The sequence below is a fragment of the Bemisia tabaci genome, chromosome 9 (assembly GCF_918797505.1).
Source record: "Bemisia tabaci chromosome 9, PGI_BMITA_v3".
NCBI lineage: Eukaryota > Metazoa > Arthropoda > Insecta > Hemiptera > Aleyrodidae > Bemisia > Bemisia tabaci.
In genome coordinates, this window is record NC_092801.1 from 31,180,275 (window position 1) to 31,200,989 (window position 20,715).

A 20,715-nucleotide genomic window follows, 5' to 3' on the forward strand; every position below is an offset into this window, starting at 1 on the left:
AATTTGGTAATTCCCGAATGTCCATACGGCGTTCTTCCTTAGCACGGCGGCATGGGTCACCAAACCTTGTGTTTTTAATTTAATATTCGGACAGTGCCAGGTGAGGAGATTATGCATTTTATCGCCTTCGGCTGGCTAAGCTGTAAAGAATATCGTAATTGATTAAAAAATCGAGCTACAAGCCAACATTAAACAAGTATAATATTTCAAACTACGAGTAGATGAGAAAATATATAAACCTTACAAGAAACAAAGCTAACGTTTCGACCGCCTACGAACTGCGATCCTCTTTGGTGCATTGCGAACAACCAATAGAAACATTTTAGCCTACAGGCATTACATAAAGTGGACAAAATAGGAGAAAAAACGTAGAAAAGGTACATAAATAAAATTGAGAAACCAGGTACTGCTTCCCGCCACGAAAAATGGCGCCGATTCCCATGGAGCAGTGCGGGCCTTTACCAATGGATACATTAGTGACATATCCGATGCAAAACGACGGGAAAGAGCGTACACTACTAACGTGGTGAATGCTCAAAATATTCCGGCCCTTCTTGTGGAACTCTGTACTTTTTCAGTACTTCCGGACCGTCTTTAAAAATCAGTACAAATTCCAGAAATTCCGGACTTGTAGACACCCGGATCATTCCATACTGTACGACTGTTTGTTCCTTTGTTTCAGTTCTACATTTCAGGAGTGTTCGATTCTCCGGACTGCGATAACGATCCCAATCGACTGAATCACGCTGTTACTATTGTCGGCCACTACAGAGGTATTCTCAAAACATATTATTTGGAGCATTATTATCATTTTACAGCAGAGGTAGTTATGTCCTTGTTCTCTTCACTTGCCAACTTAGTCAAAGTTTATCCTCAATGGAGATGTTGCACGTGTGACGAAATTCCGATTTGACTGTTGATTCTTATGTTAAAATTCGCGAGAAACACGATGGCTCCACTGGTTTTCTCTTAAATCAACTCCCAAGCTCAAAAAAAGCTCTCAAGTTGAGGCCAAAATGGAGGGAATATCCCACCCTACCCTGGAGTCCACCTCTTCATCAAAACAAACTCTCCATGCAAATATAAGGGAGCAAATACATTAGCAGGGTTGCCGTGTTTTCAGTTTCAGAGTCACCAAATAAAGTGGAAACCCTGCTAATGTATTCGCTCCCTATCTTTGCATGGAGAGTTCATTTTGATGTAGAATTGGACTCTCAGGGTAGGGTGGGATATCCCCTCAATTTTCCTCTACATCAAGAAAAACTCTCCGTGCAAAGATAGGGAGCAAATACATTCGCAGGGTTGCCGTGTTTTCAGTTTCAGAGTCACCAAATAAAGTGGCAACCCTGCTAATGTATTCGCTCCCTATCTTTGCATGGAGAGTTTATTTTGATGTAGAATTGGACTCTCAGGGTAGGGTGGGATATCCCCTCCATTTTGGACTCACTTTGAGATCTTTTTTTGAGCTTGGGAGATGATTTCAGAGAAACTTAGTGGCACCATCGTGTTTCTCGCGAACTTTTACATAAGAATCAACACTCAAATCGCAAATTCCTCACACATGCAACATCTCCATTGATCGGTGTTTTTCAAATAGTTCACCCATGCGTGATTTTGTAGATGAGCTAGAAATAGTGGTTCTTATTGCAGAATGAAGTAAAAGTATTTTTGCTAAGGTTTCCAACTACTAATTCTTGTAATTTTCCACTCTGTTTCAGACGCTTGGATTATACGGGATAGCGTGATCAAAGAATGGGGTTTGGAGGTAATGAATAAATTTGTTCAGACGTAAAATAATTAATAAGTATGATAAAAAGGCTTCAAAGTTTTGCTCTTGCAAATTTGCAATTTTTAAGGGTCATTTTCAGGTAACAGGTCACAAGATTTGTCGCTACTGTTTACTTTTTATCATATTTACGTAAAACTTCCTTTGAAGAGTCCACTAACAATGTTGACCCAACTTGTTCAGAACAGAAAAACTTTTTAGCGTTCAATTCTGATAATTTCAACAAGTTGACGATTGAATAACGATTGAAATGATACAAAAGAAAAAATCAGTGAAATCGTTTGTTTGCTCAAAATGGTTATTCCGACTCTTCTGTCTGCGCAATCCTGGTCGGAGGTGACTGCAGGAGAAAAACTGCCCGCAGACGCGGGAAACTTGAAAAAGCGTGTTAGAAACTACGTAGATTGCGTATTAAAGGAATGGATTTCAGCGGCCCGATTATTGAAACTGTGTCAGCCCGACACGACAAGACATAGCCTTATCTTAACCATGCAATATATCACAATTCGATGTCTTATCGGGCTGGTTTAAATTTCAATAATCGGCCCGCAGGCTTTTTTTACGTGCACCGCGTGATTTTTGTGCGATTTTACTTGTAAGGAGTGTATTGTTTTGGGAGATAGAGAGCAATAGAGAATTTGCAGATGCCTTAAATTTTGTTAATTTCATCTTCAAAATGATACTGCTAGGAAAACCGAGTGCGAGGATATCCTTGGTTTTTAAATTGGAAATTATTGGTGAAAATAAGACAAATTAACCTATTATGTTAAAATACATGTTTTTAAAGGGAAAATGCCTCCAGATGCCGTCAAGGCGGCAAATTTTTTCACCTTTAAATCTATTTTTCTCCTATTTCCCATGTCAACATTTTTTTTTGAAAATTACTGTTAACTCAACTCATTAGGCACTCCTTGATGAAGCAATAAAATTTGTGTGTGCAAATTCTCCATTCTGTATTTGACGATCAATTATTTTTTGGTAGAATCGTGGAAAAATTTTGGTTCTGTAAGACGCAAATTTCCTTTTAATTAAAATTACCTCATGAAATGATTTGTATCTGTTGCTGCAGGGTCACTTTCTGGTTAAAAAAGGAAGATGTGGGGTAGGTATTCAAACCTACAAGATCGACGGACTACAGGTGTTACCCGATCCCAGAAAACGCCCCCTCAGCCAAATGTCGTCAGGTGCAGAGGCTTCTTCGTCGAGTAAAAGATATCCAGCCAATTAAGGGTCATACCCGTGCACTATCAGTTCTGTCGTGCTAAGGAAAAACAACATATGTCACATTCGAGACTTGCCAAACTGTCCTGAATAAAACATGTATATTTGAAGAGGATTATCCTTATTTTTCCTTGAAATTTTCAGACGTCTTAGATAAAATTGCGGACAAAATTGTCTGAAAAAATTGAAGAAAAATATTCAGAATTTTTCTAGGAGAGGAGGTTTTTATTAAGGGAAATATGGCAACATCTGAGGGCTCATGCGGTGTTCTTTCATTAGCAAGGCAGAGTTAGTGAATGTTCCAACAATTAATTTGTCGACAAAAAAGAGTAGACTTGTGTTTTTGGCAATAAATGAAAATTTCAGTCGCCGCTAGTTTTTCACTTAGTCGTTTTCAAGACGAGGAGACGTCATTAAATTCCAAGGTTGTTGAGTTGACTCAAACAATCCATATTCTTACGGGTGTACTACCTCACAATTGTTGTTCAAAGTTTTGCTGATTTTGGCTTACAATCCCATGAAAAATAAATGAATTTTCAGTCAAACGCTGAGTGGTATCCTTATAAAAATGAATCCATAATATCTGAATAATAATACATCCTCTCATCCTTGATAAGGATGATTTTGTGACAGTTAAATTGTGTTACGTTCCCTCGTGTAGAGAGCAATGACTTACAATCTGAGTTTCGAAATCGGACGTACTTGAATCAAACGCGACGATATGCAATTCGACATGAGCCCTGAAGAATACATGCATGACACGACTCAAGTAAAACGAATGTGATTCCTTTTGATTTAAATACGTCTAGTCCTGAATTTGGAAATGTTTTCATCTCATTCAACGAAAAAAATTCATGGGAAAAACATGGAATTTAGTGCTCAGTTTCTACTCATCACTGAAAAAAGAATCTTTTTGCCGCCAAGAAGTATTTTTTCTTAAATCAAGAAGTGTGCCTCTTGATATAAACTCCTTTTTCGCATAACCCGATCATTATTTTTCTTGTATCAAGAAAAATCAAGATGAAAAACATTCTTGGCGGCAAATCTAAGAATCAGCAAGCTTGAGCCAAGCACCTTCTACTACTTTCAGTGTTCAGTTGTCTGTCGTCGTACCGATAAAGTTTACCAACGAGTGGATACCGGCCTTGATTTACTTTGTGGATGGAAATCCTTCAACAAGGCACCGAGAGATGAGAAAAGTTTGAATTATTTTGATGCTGTTTCATGAACTAAGTTTACAAGTGCGCGATTCGACCGAGAAAAGCCGGCACTCTTGACATTTCGTTTGAATGAACTTTTTGCTCTTGTTCTGACATTAATTATGGTTAGTCGTGATAGTTGTAATCGACTTTGGTTGATTTAAACCACCTCAATAGCACCCAAACAAATTCGAATCTCCTATTCTCTGAAAAAGTTAATCTTGCTTTTTGGAGACTGTTAACTTTAATCACCATGCATTTCATTATGAAATAAATTGATAACGCTAGCACTGAAGCGAATTTGCCTGCGCTATTTCGTTTCCCTGTATTTGTCGAAAGAAAAAGGTAAAACGGACGGTGGCAATATTTTCAGGCGAGATATTTTTGTTTAATTAAATCAAAATTGGCTATTCCATGAGGAGCAGTGGCGTGGCGTGAATTGCGATGTATCGATTGTTATGCTATTTAAACCTATGGAAAAGGATCGATAAACAGGGTGTTCGCAGCGAACACCTTAATAATCGATTCTTTAGCATAGGTTTAAATGGCATAACAATCGATACATCGCAATTCACGCCACGCCACTGATGAGGAGGACCCTTTTGTTCACAAAGTAATCTAGGGTGCTTTACGGAAATTCTCAATGAAACATCATAAAAAGGATAATTTTTGCGAATTTCGAGAAAAATTCGATAGTGTAACTTTGGAAATGGATCCTAGCAAGGGGTTACAATGATTTGCAGAATACAAAATATGGTAAAGGAAAATTTTTACGATTATGACACACCCCCAGGTGAGAGCCTTTAAAATTTACGCGATGCTTGAAGTAATCCTACAGCTGTGCACGCGCTTCTGGCTTTTATCGATTTTCTCGCAGGATTCAAAGTTTTAAAAAAATTTCCTCCGGGTCTTTCCACCAATTTTCTTCCACCTTTTCATAGATCCGGTCAAAATTATGAAGCAACAAAACCTCCTTGCATATCCACAACAATGAAAAAGAGCTTGGTCTGTTCTCCGCTTATCTAAAGATTAGAAGAGATGAGTAATGATGAGATAAAGATTAGAAGAGTAGAAGAGATGGATAGGGGTGTAACGCATGATACAACTATTTCGACTTTCAAGTAAGTAAAATTGCATGTACACAAAATGAAGGAGAGTCTTTTTTTGGCTGACTAGGGGACTTTAACGCAGTTACAGAAAAGTTGGATGGGGCGAGGCGCGTGATACAACTATTTCGACTTTCAAGTTGGTGAAATTGCATATCCACAAAATGAAGGAGAGTCTCTTTTTGGCTGACCAGGAGACTTTAACGCAGCTACAGAAAAGTTGGATGGGGCGAGGCGCGTTATACAAATACATCGACTTTCAATTTGGTGAAATTGCATATCCACATGTAAGAGAAAATGGTGCTCTAAATCACCCCAACTGTTCGGTTTGTTAAACCCAACAGTCAGTTCGTGTAACCAAACGTTTGGTTCGTATAACCGAACTTATGAGGTTAAAGGAACTGATAAAAGAAGTTCAGTTACACAAATAAAAAAAAAATTATCTTTTTCTAAAGAGTGACCGCTCAACACACTGATTTTTTCGAAAACCTTTCTAAAACAAGGATGTTAATATTTTGTAAAAATGAATGCAAACGCATTGATTTTTACAAAACTATTGGAAAAGCTTGGGATTTTTGAGAAAATTATTCATGAAGTGCTGACTTCTTCTTCTTCTTTTTCTTATTTTTTTAGCTTAAAAGTTTAATTTTTGAAAAAATAACTTCAAAATCGTTAAATTCTTGAGAAATAGGCTGAGTAAACGTTACATTTTTAAACAATTAATACGCAACCGACGAGGGTGAAATTTAAAATATTAGATATCACAATGCTTGCCGCTAATACGAAGAGCTTCAAGGACCCTCAGAACACATTGTTGCTCTAGAACCGTTATACTCTCTAACTTATGAGTTGAAAATGAAAATTTGTGTGCGTTCAACGTATTCTGTGGAACATTTTGCTAATTCTACCAAGTATATTGCGGTTTTTAATTCCGTACCTTTTCTTTCAACTTTTTCTTATGCAGATTTAACTTGAGGAAATCTCTGGACTGCCTGTTCTGCGAGTAGTTGACAGACCGGAACACACTTGTTTTGACTGAAAAATTGAGAAGCATGGAAGAGAGCTGGAATCTTACCTGAAACAAACAGTAAATAAAGAAAATATAGTAGAAATTATGTCAGAGAAAAAAAATAATTGAAACAAAAGACAAAGGACGATTATAGGGAGGTACATATAATAAATTAATAAATTAAACAAAAAGCGCTTGATAGAAATTTGAACAGTGCATGGAGAACTTAAACAGAAGTAATTTCTCATGGCAGTTCCGATTTGTCAAAACCTAACTAGGTTTATCTCAATATGAACATGTTATCCAAATAATGGAAGACACAGTAAAAATGGCCTAATTAATTGAAGTAACCGTAAGCACTGACTGATAAATATACCGAGCGGGTCTCTCCATTTCGTCACCTTCCGGGAATAAGCGGGAATTTCAAGCGCCATGCGACGTTTCAAAATTTCGGCCGCCACTTTATTTTTTTACAAGGAAATTGTTGGTTGAATATGTTTGAAAATTTCACAGAATTTTATGAGCAGCACAAAGAAAATTCAGTGAAATTTCCGAACAGCATCGTTGAACAATTTTTCTATAAAAAAATAAAGTGGCGGCGGAAATTTTGAAACTTCGCATGGCGCTTGTGATACTTTGGCCAACAAGTGACGATTTCAGTGATAAGGATAATTTATACAGGGTGTTCGAGAAGTCCCCTCCCCCCCCCCCTCTAACTTTTGACCTAATTGAGGTAGAGATTTGAAACTTGGAGGGTGTTCCTAGATCAAAGGGAGCTACTTTTTGACCCCCCAAAAATTTTGGGGGGCCCCATTTTGGGGGGGTTACGGACCCTAACTTTTAATTTTCAAATGGGAAGACCCCCTTTGTGATACCTCGTTCGAAAGAGCATAAAAAAAGAAAATTTTTCGCGCAAATCGGAAGTCATTATCTCAAACCGTTTCAAGATGGCGGCCGGTCAAAGTTCCAAATGGCCGAAAATTGGCACCTCTGCTATTTGCACATGGATTTGCTTGAAACTCGGTATCTGGGGGTATTTTGGCACGAGAAAAACGAATTTAACGTTAGATTTTCAAAAAAAACCCTAATTTTTCAAAATGGCGACCGGTTTAGGCTCAAAAAGGCCGAAAATTTGACAAACTCGATTTTTTTGCCAATGGATTCACCTGAAATTCGGTATCTAGGGGTATTTTGACCCGAGAATAACGAATTCAACGTTAGATTTTTAAACAAACCCTAATTTTTCAAAATGGCCGCCGATTAAAGTTCAAAATGGTCAACAATTGGCAACCTCGACTTTTTGCCGATATATTCGCCTGAAACTCGGTGAAATAACGTCGAATTCGTTTGTCTCCCACCCAGATACCCTCAAACACCGAGTTTGAAGCGAATCTATCGGCAAAAAGTCGAGGTTGCCAATTGTTGACCCTTCGCTTCGAAAACGATAGGTACCACAGCACAGGTGAAAATTGCGTAAGAGAAGTCGTTCCATCCGACTTAATTTTGTTTCTTAAAGTTCATTTCGGATCTTTCTAATATTTGAACTGAACGCTCGTTTGATTTGAGGAACCAAAATATTGTACGAATTGAATTGAATTAAATGTTTTACTTTTGCATGTACTTGAAAAATACCTGACGCATTCGGCATTGGCAAGATCCTGCACCCATTTTCCTGATTTTCCCTCATGGCATCAACTGATTTCAGGTTTGTAATAAAGGTAACGGTGGACACCCTGTTTGAAAAGAATCACGGACAGTAGGTCTACTCATAAAATGTCTACATTTTTGGTCTATAGTCAAAATATCTACAGTTAAGAAGTCTACTTTCAGAATGCCTAAGAAAGTAAATGTCTACATGTAACGCGTCTATTAAAGGAATTTGAATATAGACAATGATTCTTCTCCATAGATACAACTAAAGAAGTAACTGGTGTGAGTTCACTCTACCTATTCCATGAAGTGAACTCTCTGAGTATGGACTTTTTTTGGAAGACATTATTATTTGTAGACATTTTTTTAGTGTACTTTTTAGTTCTAGACATTTTAAACGTAGACCAAAAAATGTAGACTTTCTGCTTGTGGACATTTTTGCTGTAGAACTTCTGTCTGCATACCTTTGAAAAACAGCAGGAGTGTATTTACTTTCCCTGATTAGGTAGGTGATTTCCTTATTGATTCAAAAATGAAAGTTCCTCATCGCAAAACGTGGTCCAATTCATGGAAGTCCAATAATTCATTTACAGCGCTGATTGACTGCACACCCGGGAATCGAGGTTGTGAGGACGGGGGCATAAAAGAACCTCTGGATTACATGCGGGATACCGGCGTACCACTTGCCGCCTACTATCCCTACACGGCGAGGACGGAGGTATGCAAGCCGTACATACCACCTTTCTTGAAGATTTCAGGCCGCACACTCGTACCAATGGAATATCTGGAGTGGGCCGTGCAAACTAGTCCACTCCCAACAACGTTCAACACTCCCGAGTCCCTCCAGGTAAGAAAAGCAATGGTTTAATGCTGCCGTGCTGAGGGAAAACGCTGTATAAACCTTCTGGCGTTGCCAAATATCCTTTGATAAAACACTAGTTTTCTGGTAAACACTGGAAAAAAAACACATTGGATCTAGAGTCCAGACTCTTGAAAACATTGACAAGAAAAAGGCATCTCGATGACGCAACGGCCGGAACGCCGGTGATAAGAACGCGTTCGCGACGGGTGCACCCACGAGTTTTTAAAGTGTTTTATAGTAAATTTTAGTAAATCTTAGTAAATTTTAGTAAATTTTAACAATATAAGATGTAACTGTTAGTGTTTACCGAAGTCGAAGTCGAAGACCTGATGATGATGATTAATATCATCGAAATAGCTATCGTCTACTGAGAACCGGATAGAAAGTGATCGGGGAGAAAGGTAATTTTCATCAACATCAAGAAAAATGACTCTTGATTTAATCAGATTTAAGCTTGAATCAAAAGGAAATCTGCTCAAATTAAGAGACTCAGTTCTTGATTTAAGCTTAAATCTGATTGAATCAAGAGTATTTTTTCTTGTCGATGTTTTTAAGAGTCTGGACTCAAGATCCAATGTGTTTTTTTTCCAGTGAACTCATGAATGTTTTCTTTCCAATTTTTTTAGATAATTCTGTTCGCAATTTTACCTGAAGATTCTGAAAATTTAAAGGAAGAATATCCATAACTTCTCTAAAAAATGAAGATTTTATCGAAGGGAATTTGGTAATTCCCGAATGTCCATACGGCGTTCTTCCTTAGCACGGCGGCATGGGTCACCAAACCTTGTGTTTTTAATTTAATATTCGGACAGTGCCAGGTGAGGAGATTATGCATTTTATCGCCTTCGGCTGGCTAAGCTGTAAAGAATATCGTAATTGATTAAAAAATCGAGCTACAAGCCAACATTAAACAAGTATAATATTTCAAACTACGAGTAGATGAGAAAATATATAAACCTTACAAGAAACAAAGCTAACGTTTCGACCGCCTACGAACTGCGATCCTCTTTGGTGCATTGCGAACAACCAATAGAAACATTTTAGCCTACAGGCATTACATAAAGTGGACAAAATAGGAGAAAAAACGTAGAAAAGGTACATAAATAAAATTGAGAAACCAGGTACTGCTTCCCGCCACGAAAAATGGCGCCGATTCCCATGGAGCAGTGCGGGCCTTTACCAATGGATACATTAGTGACATATCCGATGCAAAACGACGGGAAAGAGCGTACACTACTAACGTGGTGAATGCTCAAAATATTCCGGCCCTTCTTGTGGAACTCTGTACTTTTTCAGTACTTCCGGACCGTCTTTAAAAATCAGTACAAATTCCAGAAATTCCGGACTTGTAGACACCCGGATCATTCCATACTGTACGACTGTTTGTTCCTTTGTTTCAGTTCTACATTTCAGGAGTGTTCGATTCTCCGGACTGCGATAACGATCCCAATCGACTGAATCACGCTGTTACTATTGTCGGCCACTACAGAGGTATTCTCAAAACATATTATTTGGAGCATTATTATCATTTTACAGCAGAGGTAGTTATGTCCTTGTTCTCTTCACTTGCCAACTTAGTCAAAGTTTATCCTCAATGGAGATGTTGCACGTGTGACGAAATTCCGATTTGACTGTTGATTCTTATGTTAAAATTCGCGAGAAACACGATGGCTCCACTGGTTTTCTCTTAAATCAACTCCCAAGCTCAAAAAAAGCTCTCAAGTTGAGGCCAAAATGGAGGGAATATCCCACCCTACCCTGGAGTCCACCTCTTCATCAAAACAAACTCTCCATGCAAATATAAGGGAGCAAATACATTAGCAGGGTTGCCGTGTTTTCAGTTTCAGAGTCACCAAATAAAGTGGAAACCCTGCTAATGTATTCGCTCCCTATCTTTGCATGGAGAGTTCATTTTGATGTAGAATTGGACTCTCAGGGTAGGGTGGGATATCCCCTCAATTTTCCTCTACATCAAGAAAAACTCTCCGTGCAAAGATAGGGAGCAAATACATTCGCAGGGTTGCCGTGTTTTCAGTTTCAGAGTCACCAAATAAAGTGGCAACCCTGCTAATGTATTCGCTCCCTATCTTTGCATGGAGAGTTTATTTTGATGTAGAATTGGACTCTCAGGGTAGGGTGGGATATCCCCTCCATTTTGGACTCACTTTGAGATCTTTTTTTGAGCTTGGGAGATGATTTCAGAGAAACTTAGTGGCACCATCGTGTTTCTCGCGAACTTTTACATAAGAATCAACACTCAAATCGCAAATTCCTCACACATGCAACATCTCCATTGATCGGTGTTTTTCAAATAGTTCACCCATGCGTGATTTTGTAGATGAGCTAGAAATAGTGGTTCTTATTGCAGAATGAAGTAAAAGTATTTTTGCTAAGGTTTCCAACTACTAATTCTTGTAATTTTCCACTCTGTTTCAGACGCTTGGATTATACGGGATAGCGTGATCAAAGAATGGGGTTTGGAGGTAATGAATAAATTTGTTCAGACGTAAAATAATTAATAAGTATGATAAAAAGGCTTCAAAGTTTTGCTCTTGCAAATTTGCAATTTTTAAGGGTCATTTTCAGGTAACAGGTCACAAGATTTGTCGCTACTGTTTACTTTTTATCATATTTACGTAAAACTTCCTTTGAAGAGTCCACTAACAATGTTGACCCAACTTGTTCAGAACAGAAAAACTTTTTAGCGTTCAATTCTGATAATTTCAACAAGTTGACGATTGAATAACGATTGAAATGATACAAAAGAAAAAATCAGTGAAATCGTTTGTTTGCTCAAAATGGTTATTCCGACTCTTCTGTCTGCGCAATCCTGGTCGGAGGTGACTGCAGGAGAAAAACTGCCCGCAGACGCGGGAAACTTGAAAAAGCGTGTTAGAAACTACGTAGATTGCGTATTAAAGGAATGGATTTCAGCGGCCCGATTATTGAAACTGTGTCAGCCCGACACGACAAGACATAGCCTTATCTTAACCATGCAATATATCACAATTCGATGTCTTATCGGGCTGGTTTAAATTTCAATAATCGGCCCGCAGGCTTTTTTTACGTGCACCGCGTGATTTTTGTGCGATTTTACTTGTAAGGAGTGTATTGTTTTGGGAGATAGAGAGCAATAGAGAATTTGCAGATGCCTTAAATTTTGTTAATTTCATCTTCAAAATGATACTGCTAGGAAAACCGAGTGCGAGGATATCCTTGGTTTTTAAATTGGAAATTATTGGTGAAAATAAGACAAATTAACCTATTATGTTAAAATACATGTTTTTAAAGGGAAAATGCCTCCAGATGCCGTCAAGGCGGCAAATTTTTTCACCTTTAAATCTATTTTTCTCCTATTTCCCATGTCAACATTTTTTTTTGAAAATTACTGTTAACTCAACTCATTAGGCACTCCTTGATGAAGCAATAAAATTTGTGTGTGCAAATTCTCCATTCTGTATTTGACGATCAATTATTTTTTGGTAGAATCGTGGAAAAATTTTGGTTCTGTAAGACGCAAATTTCCTTTTAATTAAAATTACCTCATGAAATGATTTGTATCTGTTGCTGCAGGGTCACTTTCTGGTTAAAAAAGGAAGATGTGGGGTAGGTATTCAAACCTACAAGATCGACGGACTACAGGTGTTACCCGATCCCAGAAAACGCCCCCTCAGCCAAATGTCGTCAGGTGCAGAGGCTTCTTCGTCGAGTAAAAGATATCCAGCCAATTAAGGGTCATACCCGTGCACTATCAGTTCTGTCGTGCTAAGGAAAAACAACATATGTCACATTCGAGACTTGCCAAACTGTCCTGAATAAAACATGTATATTTGAAGAGGATTATCCTTATTTTTCCTTGAAATTTTCAGACGTCTTAGATAAAATTGCGGACAAAATTGTCTGAAAAAATTGAAGAAAAATATTCAGAATTTTTCTAGGAGAGGAGGTTTTTATTAAGGGAAATATGGCAACATCTGAGGGCTCATGCGGTGTTCTTTCATTAGCAAGGCAGAGTTAGTGAATGTTCCAACAATTAATTTGTCGACAAAAAAGAGTAGACTTGTGTTTTTGGCAATAAATGAAAATTTCAGTCGCCGCTAGTTTTTCACTTAGTCGTTTTCAAGACGAGGAGACGTCATTAAATTCCAAGGTTGTTGAGTTGACTCAAACAATCCATATTCTTACGGGTGTACTACCTCACAATTGTTGTTCAAAGTTTTGCTGATTTTGGCTTACAATCCCATGAAAAATAAATGAATTTTCAGTCAAACGCTGAGTGGTATCCTTATAAAAATGAATCCATAATATCTGAATAATAATACATCCTCTCATCCTTGATAAGGATGATTTTGTGACAGTTAAATTGTGTTACGTTCCCTCGTGTAGAGAGCAATGACTTACAATCTGAGTTTCGAAATCGGACGTACTTGAATCAAACGCGACGATATGCAATTCGACATGAGCCCTGAAGAATACATGCATGACACGACTCAAGTAAAACGAATGTGATTCCTTTTGATTTAAATACGTCTAGTCCTGAATTTGGAAATGTTTTCATCTCATTCAACGAAAAAAATTCATGGGAAAAACATGGAATTTAGTGCTCAGTTTCTACTCATCACTGAAAAAAGAATCTTTTTGCCGCCAAGAAGTATTTTTTCTTAAATCAAGAAGTGTGCCTCTTGATATAAACTCCTTTTTCGCATAACCCGATCATTATTTTTCTTGTATCAAGAAAAATCAAGATGAAAAACATTCTTGGCGGCAAATCTAAGAATCAGCAAGCTTGAGCCAAGCACCTTCTACTACTTTCAGTGTTCAGTTGTCTGTCGTCGTACCGATAAAGTTTACCAACGAGTGGATACCGGCCTTGATTTACTTTGTGGATGGAAATCCTTCAACAAGGCACCGAGAGATGAGAAAAGTTTGAATTATTTTGATGCTGTTTCATGAACTAAGTTTACAAGTGCGCGATTCGACCGAGAAAAGCCGGCACTCTTGACATTTCGTTTGAATGAACTTTTTGCTCTTGTTCTGACATTAATTATGGTTAGTCGTGATAGTTGTAATCGACTTTGGTTGATTTAAACCACCTCAATAGCACCCAAACAAATTCGAATCTCCTATTCTCTGAAAAAGTTAATCTTGCTTTTTGGAGACTGTTAACTTTAATCACCATGCATTTCATTATGAAATAAATTGATAACGCTAGCACTGAAGCGAATTTGCCTGCGCTATTTCGTTTCCCTGTATTTGTCGAAAGAAAAAGGTAAAACGGACGGTGGCAATATTTTCAGGCGAGATATTTTTGTTTAATTAAATCAAAATTGGCTATTCCATGAGGAGCAGTGGCGTGGCGTGAATTGCGATGTATCGATTGTTATGCTATTTAAACCTATGGAAAAGGATCGATAAACAGGGTGTTCGCAGCGAACACCTTAATAATCGATTCTTTAGCATAGGTTTAAATGGCATAACAATCGATACATCGCAATTCACGCCACGCCACTGATGAGGAGGACCCTTTTGTTCACAAAGTAATCTAGGGTGCTTTACGGAAATTCTCAATGAAACATCATAAAAAGGATAATTTTTGCGAATTTCGAGAAAAATTCGATAGTGTAACTTTGGAAATGGATCCTAGCAAGGGGTTACAATGATTTGCAGAATACAAAATATGGTAAAGGAAAATTTTTACGATTATGACACACCCCCAGGTGAGAGCCTTTAAAATTTACGCGATGCTTGAAGTAATCCTACAGCTGTGCACGCGCTTCTGGCTTTTATCGATTTTCTCGCAGGATTCAAAGTTTTAAAAAAATTTCCTCCGGGTCTTTCCACCAATTTTCTTCCACCTTTTCATAGATCCGGTCAAAATTATGAAGCAACAAAACCTCCTTGCATATCCACAACAATGAAAAAGAGCTTGGTCTGTTCTCCGCTTATCTAAAGATTAGAAGAGATGAGTAATGATGAGATAAAGATTAGAAGAGTAGAAGAGATGGATAGGGTGTAACGCATGATACAACTATTTCGACTTTCAAGTAAGTAAAATTGCATGTACACAAAATGAAGGAGAGTCTTTTTTTTGGCTGACTAGGGGACTTTAACGCAGTTACAGAAAAGTTGGATGGGGCGAGGCGCGTGATACAACTATTTCGACTTTCAAGTTGGTGAAATTGCATATCCACAAAATGAAGGAGAGTCTCTTTTTGGCTGACCAGGAGACTTTAACGCAGCTACAGAAAAGTTGGATGGGGCGAGGCGCGTTATACAAATACATCGACTTTCAATTTGGTGAAATTGCATATCCACATGTAAGAGAAAATGGTGCTCTAAATCACCCCAACTGTTCGGTTTGTTAAACCCAACAGTCAGTTCGTGTAACCAAACGTTTGGTTCGTATAACCGAACTTATGAGGTTAAAGGAACTGATAAAAGAAGTTCAGTTACACAAATAAAAAAAAATTATCTTTTTCTAAAGAGTGACCGCTCAACACACTGATTTTTTCGAAAACCTTTCTAAAACAAGGATGTTAATATTTTGTAAAAATGAATGCAAACGCATTGATTTTTACAAAACTATTGGAAAAGCTTGGGATTTTTGAGAAAATTATTCATGAAGTGCTGACTTCTTCTTCTTCTTTTTCTTATTTTTTTAGCTTAAAAGTTTAATTTTTGAAAAAATAACTTCAAAATCGTTAAATTCTTGAGAAATAGGCTGAGTAAACGTTACATTTTTAAACAATTAATACGCAACCGACGAGGGTGAAATTTAAAATATTAGATATCACAATGCTTGCCGCTAATACGAAGAGCTTCAAGGACCCTCAGAACACATTGTTGCTCTAGAACCGTTATACTCTCTAACTTATGAGTTGAAAATGAAAATTTGTGTGCGTTCAACGTATTCTGTGGAACATTTTGCTAATTCTACCAAGTATATTGCGGTTTTTAATTCCGTACCTTTTCTTTCAACTTTTTCTTATGCAGATTTAACTTGAGGAAATCTCTGGACTGCCTGTTCTGCGAGTAGTTGACAGACCGGAACACACTTGTTTTGACTGAAAAATTGAGAAGCATGGAAGAGAGCTGGAATCTTACCTGAAACAAACAGTAAATAAAGAAAATATAGTAGAAATTATGTCAGAGAAAAAAAATAATTGAAACAAAAGACAAAGGACGATTATAGGGAGGTACATATAATAAATTAATAAATTAAACAAAAAGCGCTTGATAGAAATTTGAACAGTGCATGGAGAACTTAAACAGAAGTAATTTCTCATGGCAGTTCCGATTTGTCAAAACCTAACTAGGTTTATCTCAATATGAACATGTTATCCAAATAATGGAAGACACAGTAAAAATGGCCTAATTAATTGAAGTAACCGTAAGCACTGACTGATAAATATACCGAGCGGGTCTCTCCATTTCGTCACCTTCCGGGAATAAGCGGGAATTTCAAGCGCCATGCGACGTTTCAAAATTTCGGCCGCCACTTTATTTTTTTACAAGGAAATTGTTGGTTGAATATGTTTGAAAATTTCACAGAATTTTATGAGCAGCACAAAGAAAATTCAGTGAAATTTCCGAACAGCATCGTTGAACAATTTTTCTATAAAAAAATAAAGTGGCGGCGGAAATTTTGAAACTTCGCATGGCGCTTGTGATACTTTGGCCAACAAGTGACGATTTCAGTGATAAGGATAATTTATACAGGGTGTTCGAGAAGTCCCCTCCCCCCCCCCCTCTAACTTTTGACCTAATTGAGGTAGAGATTTGAAACTTGGAGGGTGTTCCTAGATCAAAGGGAGCTACTTTTTGACCCCCCAAAAATTTTGGGGGGCCCCATTTTGGGGGGGTTACGGACCCTAACTTTTAATTTTCAAATGGGAAGACCCCCTTTGTGATACCTCGTTCGAAAGAGCATAAAAAAAGAAAATTTTTCGCGCAAATTCGAAGTCATTATCTCAAACCGTTTCAAGATGGCGGCCGGTCAAAGTTCCAAATGGCCGAAAATTGGCACCTCTGCTATTTGCACATGGATTTGCTTGAAACTCGGTATCTGGGGGTATTTTGGCACGAGAAAAACGAATTTAACGTTAGATTTTCAAAAAAACCCTAATTTTTCAAAATGGCGACCGGTTTAGGCTCAAAAAGGCCGAAAATTTGACAAACTCGATTTTTTTGCCAATGGATTCACCTGAAATTCGGTATCTAGGGGTATTTTGACCCGAGAATAACGAATTCAACGTTAGATTTTTAAACAAACCCTAATTTTTCAAAATGGCCGCCGATTAAAGTTCAAAATGGTCAACAATTGGCAACCTCGACTTTTTGCCGATATATTCGCCTGAAACTCGGTGAAATAACGTCGAATTCGTTTGTCTCCCACCCAGATACCCTCAAACACCGAGTTTGAAGCGAATCTATCGGCAAAAAGTCGAGGTTGCCAATTGTTGACCATTTTGAACTTTAATCGGCGGCCATTTTGAAAAATTAGGGTTTGTTTAAAAATATAACGTTGAATTCGTTATTCTCGGGTCAAAGTACCCCTAGATACCGAATTTCAGGTGAATCCATTGGCAAAAAAATCGAGTTTGTCAAATTTTCGGCCTTTTTGAGCCTAAACCGGTCGCCATTTTGAAAAATTAGGGTTTTTTTGAAAAGCTAACGTTAAATTCGTTTTTCTCGTGCCAAAATACCCTCAGATACCGAGTTTCAAGCAAATCCATGTGCAAATAGCAGAGGTGCCAATTTTCGGCCATTTGGAACTTTGACCGGCCGCCATCTTGAAACGGTTTGAGATAATGACTTCGAATTTGCGCGAAAAATTTTCTTTTTTTATGCTCTTTCGAACGAGGTATCACAAAGGGGGTCTTCCTATTTGAAAATTAAAAGTTAGGGTCCGTAACCCCCCCAAAATGGGGCCCCCCAAAATTTTTGGGGGGTCAAAAAGTAGCTCCCTTTGATCTAGGAACACCCTCCAAGTTTCAAATCTCTACCTCAATTCGGTCAAAAGTTAGAGGGGGGGGGAGGGGACTTTTCGAACACCCTGTACAGAAGGAGATTCAATTATTATATGGGTAAACAAGGCTAAAAATTATTGAAACACTAAAAGGCAGGACGTTTCGAGCTGCTCCCAGCTCATTTTCAGCTGCAAAAACACATAAAAACAGGTAAAAAATTGAGTGGCGAACTGACCCCAGGCGTTATCACGTAACCACTGGAATTCAGTACCGAACATCCGAGGCAGACATAATAAGATAATTTATATCAACTCGAGATTCCTTTTTTTTCGAGCTGAAACACTGCCTGGTGCAGTTTAACGTTGTAATTATTATCGAATAAACCATTGTTGACACTCAAAAAAGGAGGAAAAAAATGCCCTGTCTGATGGTCTGTTATAGCCCACTTATAACCTGAAAGCCCCATTGGTTGAAACCCCTCAAAGCACTATCTTTAAGACAGTGCTCACCACACAGGGCTTTATTATTGAAGAGACTCCCATTTTTCATCGCTAAATGTCCCACGAAAAACGTTCGAAGCAGTGAAGTCCCGTCACCCGACTGCAGGACATGACTGGAAGTAATTTTGTGATTGCGGTTTGCCTCTGCTATTGACCTTTGTCAATTATTTACACCGTGTCAGTTTCATTGTTGTCCGTCGTTTCACCCATTGTGAGTTCTTCCTTTTGTGAGGTTGTTGACTTGACGATCGCTCCAAAGGAAACTGCTCGGAGTGATACGTTCAATCGACTGGGTCCTGCAAATACTGGAGGGGACACCGTCAATTTTCAGCGATTTCACGAAAGATAAGATTCATTCCAGCCGATTTTTCATATCATGACGTGCGGACCCTTCGTAGATAAACATTACTGATGCAGAGAGGATAAAGAACCCACAAGAGGAGAATATGGACTAGATCGAAAAAGCAACGTGAATCGATCGACATGATTCAATCCACACCAATTCGATCGATTCACGGCTCAACTATCGGTCGATTTAAGAGTTTGTCGATCGATTCGCGGCTTTGTCCGTCGATTCACGGACTTTTTCGATCGATTTACGGGTTTTTTTTCTCATGAATTTGTCGATTGATTCACGGGTTTTTCGATCGTATCACGTTTTTATTTTCCGATTGATTCTTGTCGATCGAAAAAAAACGATCGAATCGGTGCAGATCGATTCGCGATTTTATATTTCGAACTCTCCAAGTCGATCGACTCCATACCCTCCCCCTAAATTGGTATAAAAAAGAATGATAGTTGAACTACAACTTAAACTAGTTGATTCTGCACCATTTAACGCAAATATAACGGAACGTTCCGACAGTTGACTCTCAAAGGCCATGAATTGAGAAACAAAGAAGTATTGCAAAAAAGAGGGTTTTTTGGGGAAGGGGGGAGTTTGCCGACGCTGTTGCCACAGCAATAGAAATTATTCATTTTAAATGCTAAATAGATCGTGAATAATGCATAATATCTTGGTTTCTTGAACGTCTATAAAAACATAACTCCATTCCAAGGAAGCGAAAACTGACACGCACACTTCAATTTTAAAAGAGAATAACACTTGACAATTTTTGTCCAAACTGTGCATAAATATTGCCAGGATTCATAGAAGCAATAGAAAAAATAGAGATAAAAAGAGGCAGTGACGATTCATGAGAGTTGGCGATACTGTTTCTCCTCAATTTAAATGTACGTAAAACAATCGATTCTTAGTGATGCAGCATGCCTTGCCTAAAATCGATATTAATAATGGATTTAAATGGAGAAAAAACAGTGTTGCCAGTTCGCAAAATCGCAAGTGAGGAGAGGGTTCCGACACAAGGTCTCGTTTCGCAACACACGGTTTAAATGCAACTATCTATATGATTCATACAGTGGTGGAACGAGCTATTTGACCTCTCAAATGAATCGGACAAGCGATAAGTATTCCGTTTCATTTGGGCCGGAATCGGGGAGGCGTCCTACGCATCAACATTGCCAGGTTTGCCTCAAAATGTGGATATTTTACATAGGGTTAAAAGGAGAAATTGCTGATTTATCAGCACAATCTGACGATAATGTCGCGCACTAACTTTCAGTTTGTTTATCTATCCGTGTAAACCACAACCAGCGCTGAGGGAAGGAGGAATATGAGGGTGAGAAGAAGGGATGGTGGAATGGGCGAAACCAATGCACCACCAAATTCACCAATAGCCATTAAGTACCAGATAAACATATTTAATTAACATTAAACCAACACATGGATGAAGTCAACCCGTTATTGGATTGAAACTCGGCCAGAATTGAAAATCGCAGAATGCGATTGCTCCTAGGTATATGAGTGAATTTAAATGAGGCAATGAACACAGCGTTTTGATGGATGCGAACGCTGATAAAAAAAGGGACCTTGAGGTCATATTCATAATATTTCTTTAAATAGCTCCTTTCCTTAAGAATGCCGAATGAAGGATACACGGTATGGGCCTGTTGTAAATTTCAGCAAGAGGAGAGAGATGAGTTGTTTCGTATAGAGAATGGCTAAAAAATCACGATGAGCGCATCGGGAAAATTTAAAATATACAATCTGCCGATGCGATTTTTAGCTTACCGCTTCAAAAACGATACCAAAGCACAGGTGAACATTTCGCAAGAGGAGTCGTTCCACCCCACCCTTGCGCACTAGGATGCTACGCATTAATTGAACCTTCAATTTTTAATTTTCGGTAGTTAAAAAGTGTCAAGTATCTATGGTGGCAATCAAAGTAATAAATAAATATATAAAAAAGAAAGAAATTTATAATTTAGAAAGATTTAAATTCATTCAAAAAGAAAAAAAATTAATAGAGATTTAATAAAGAAAATTTTTCGACAAGGCCATCACCAATTCGCC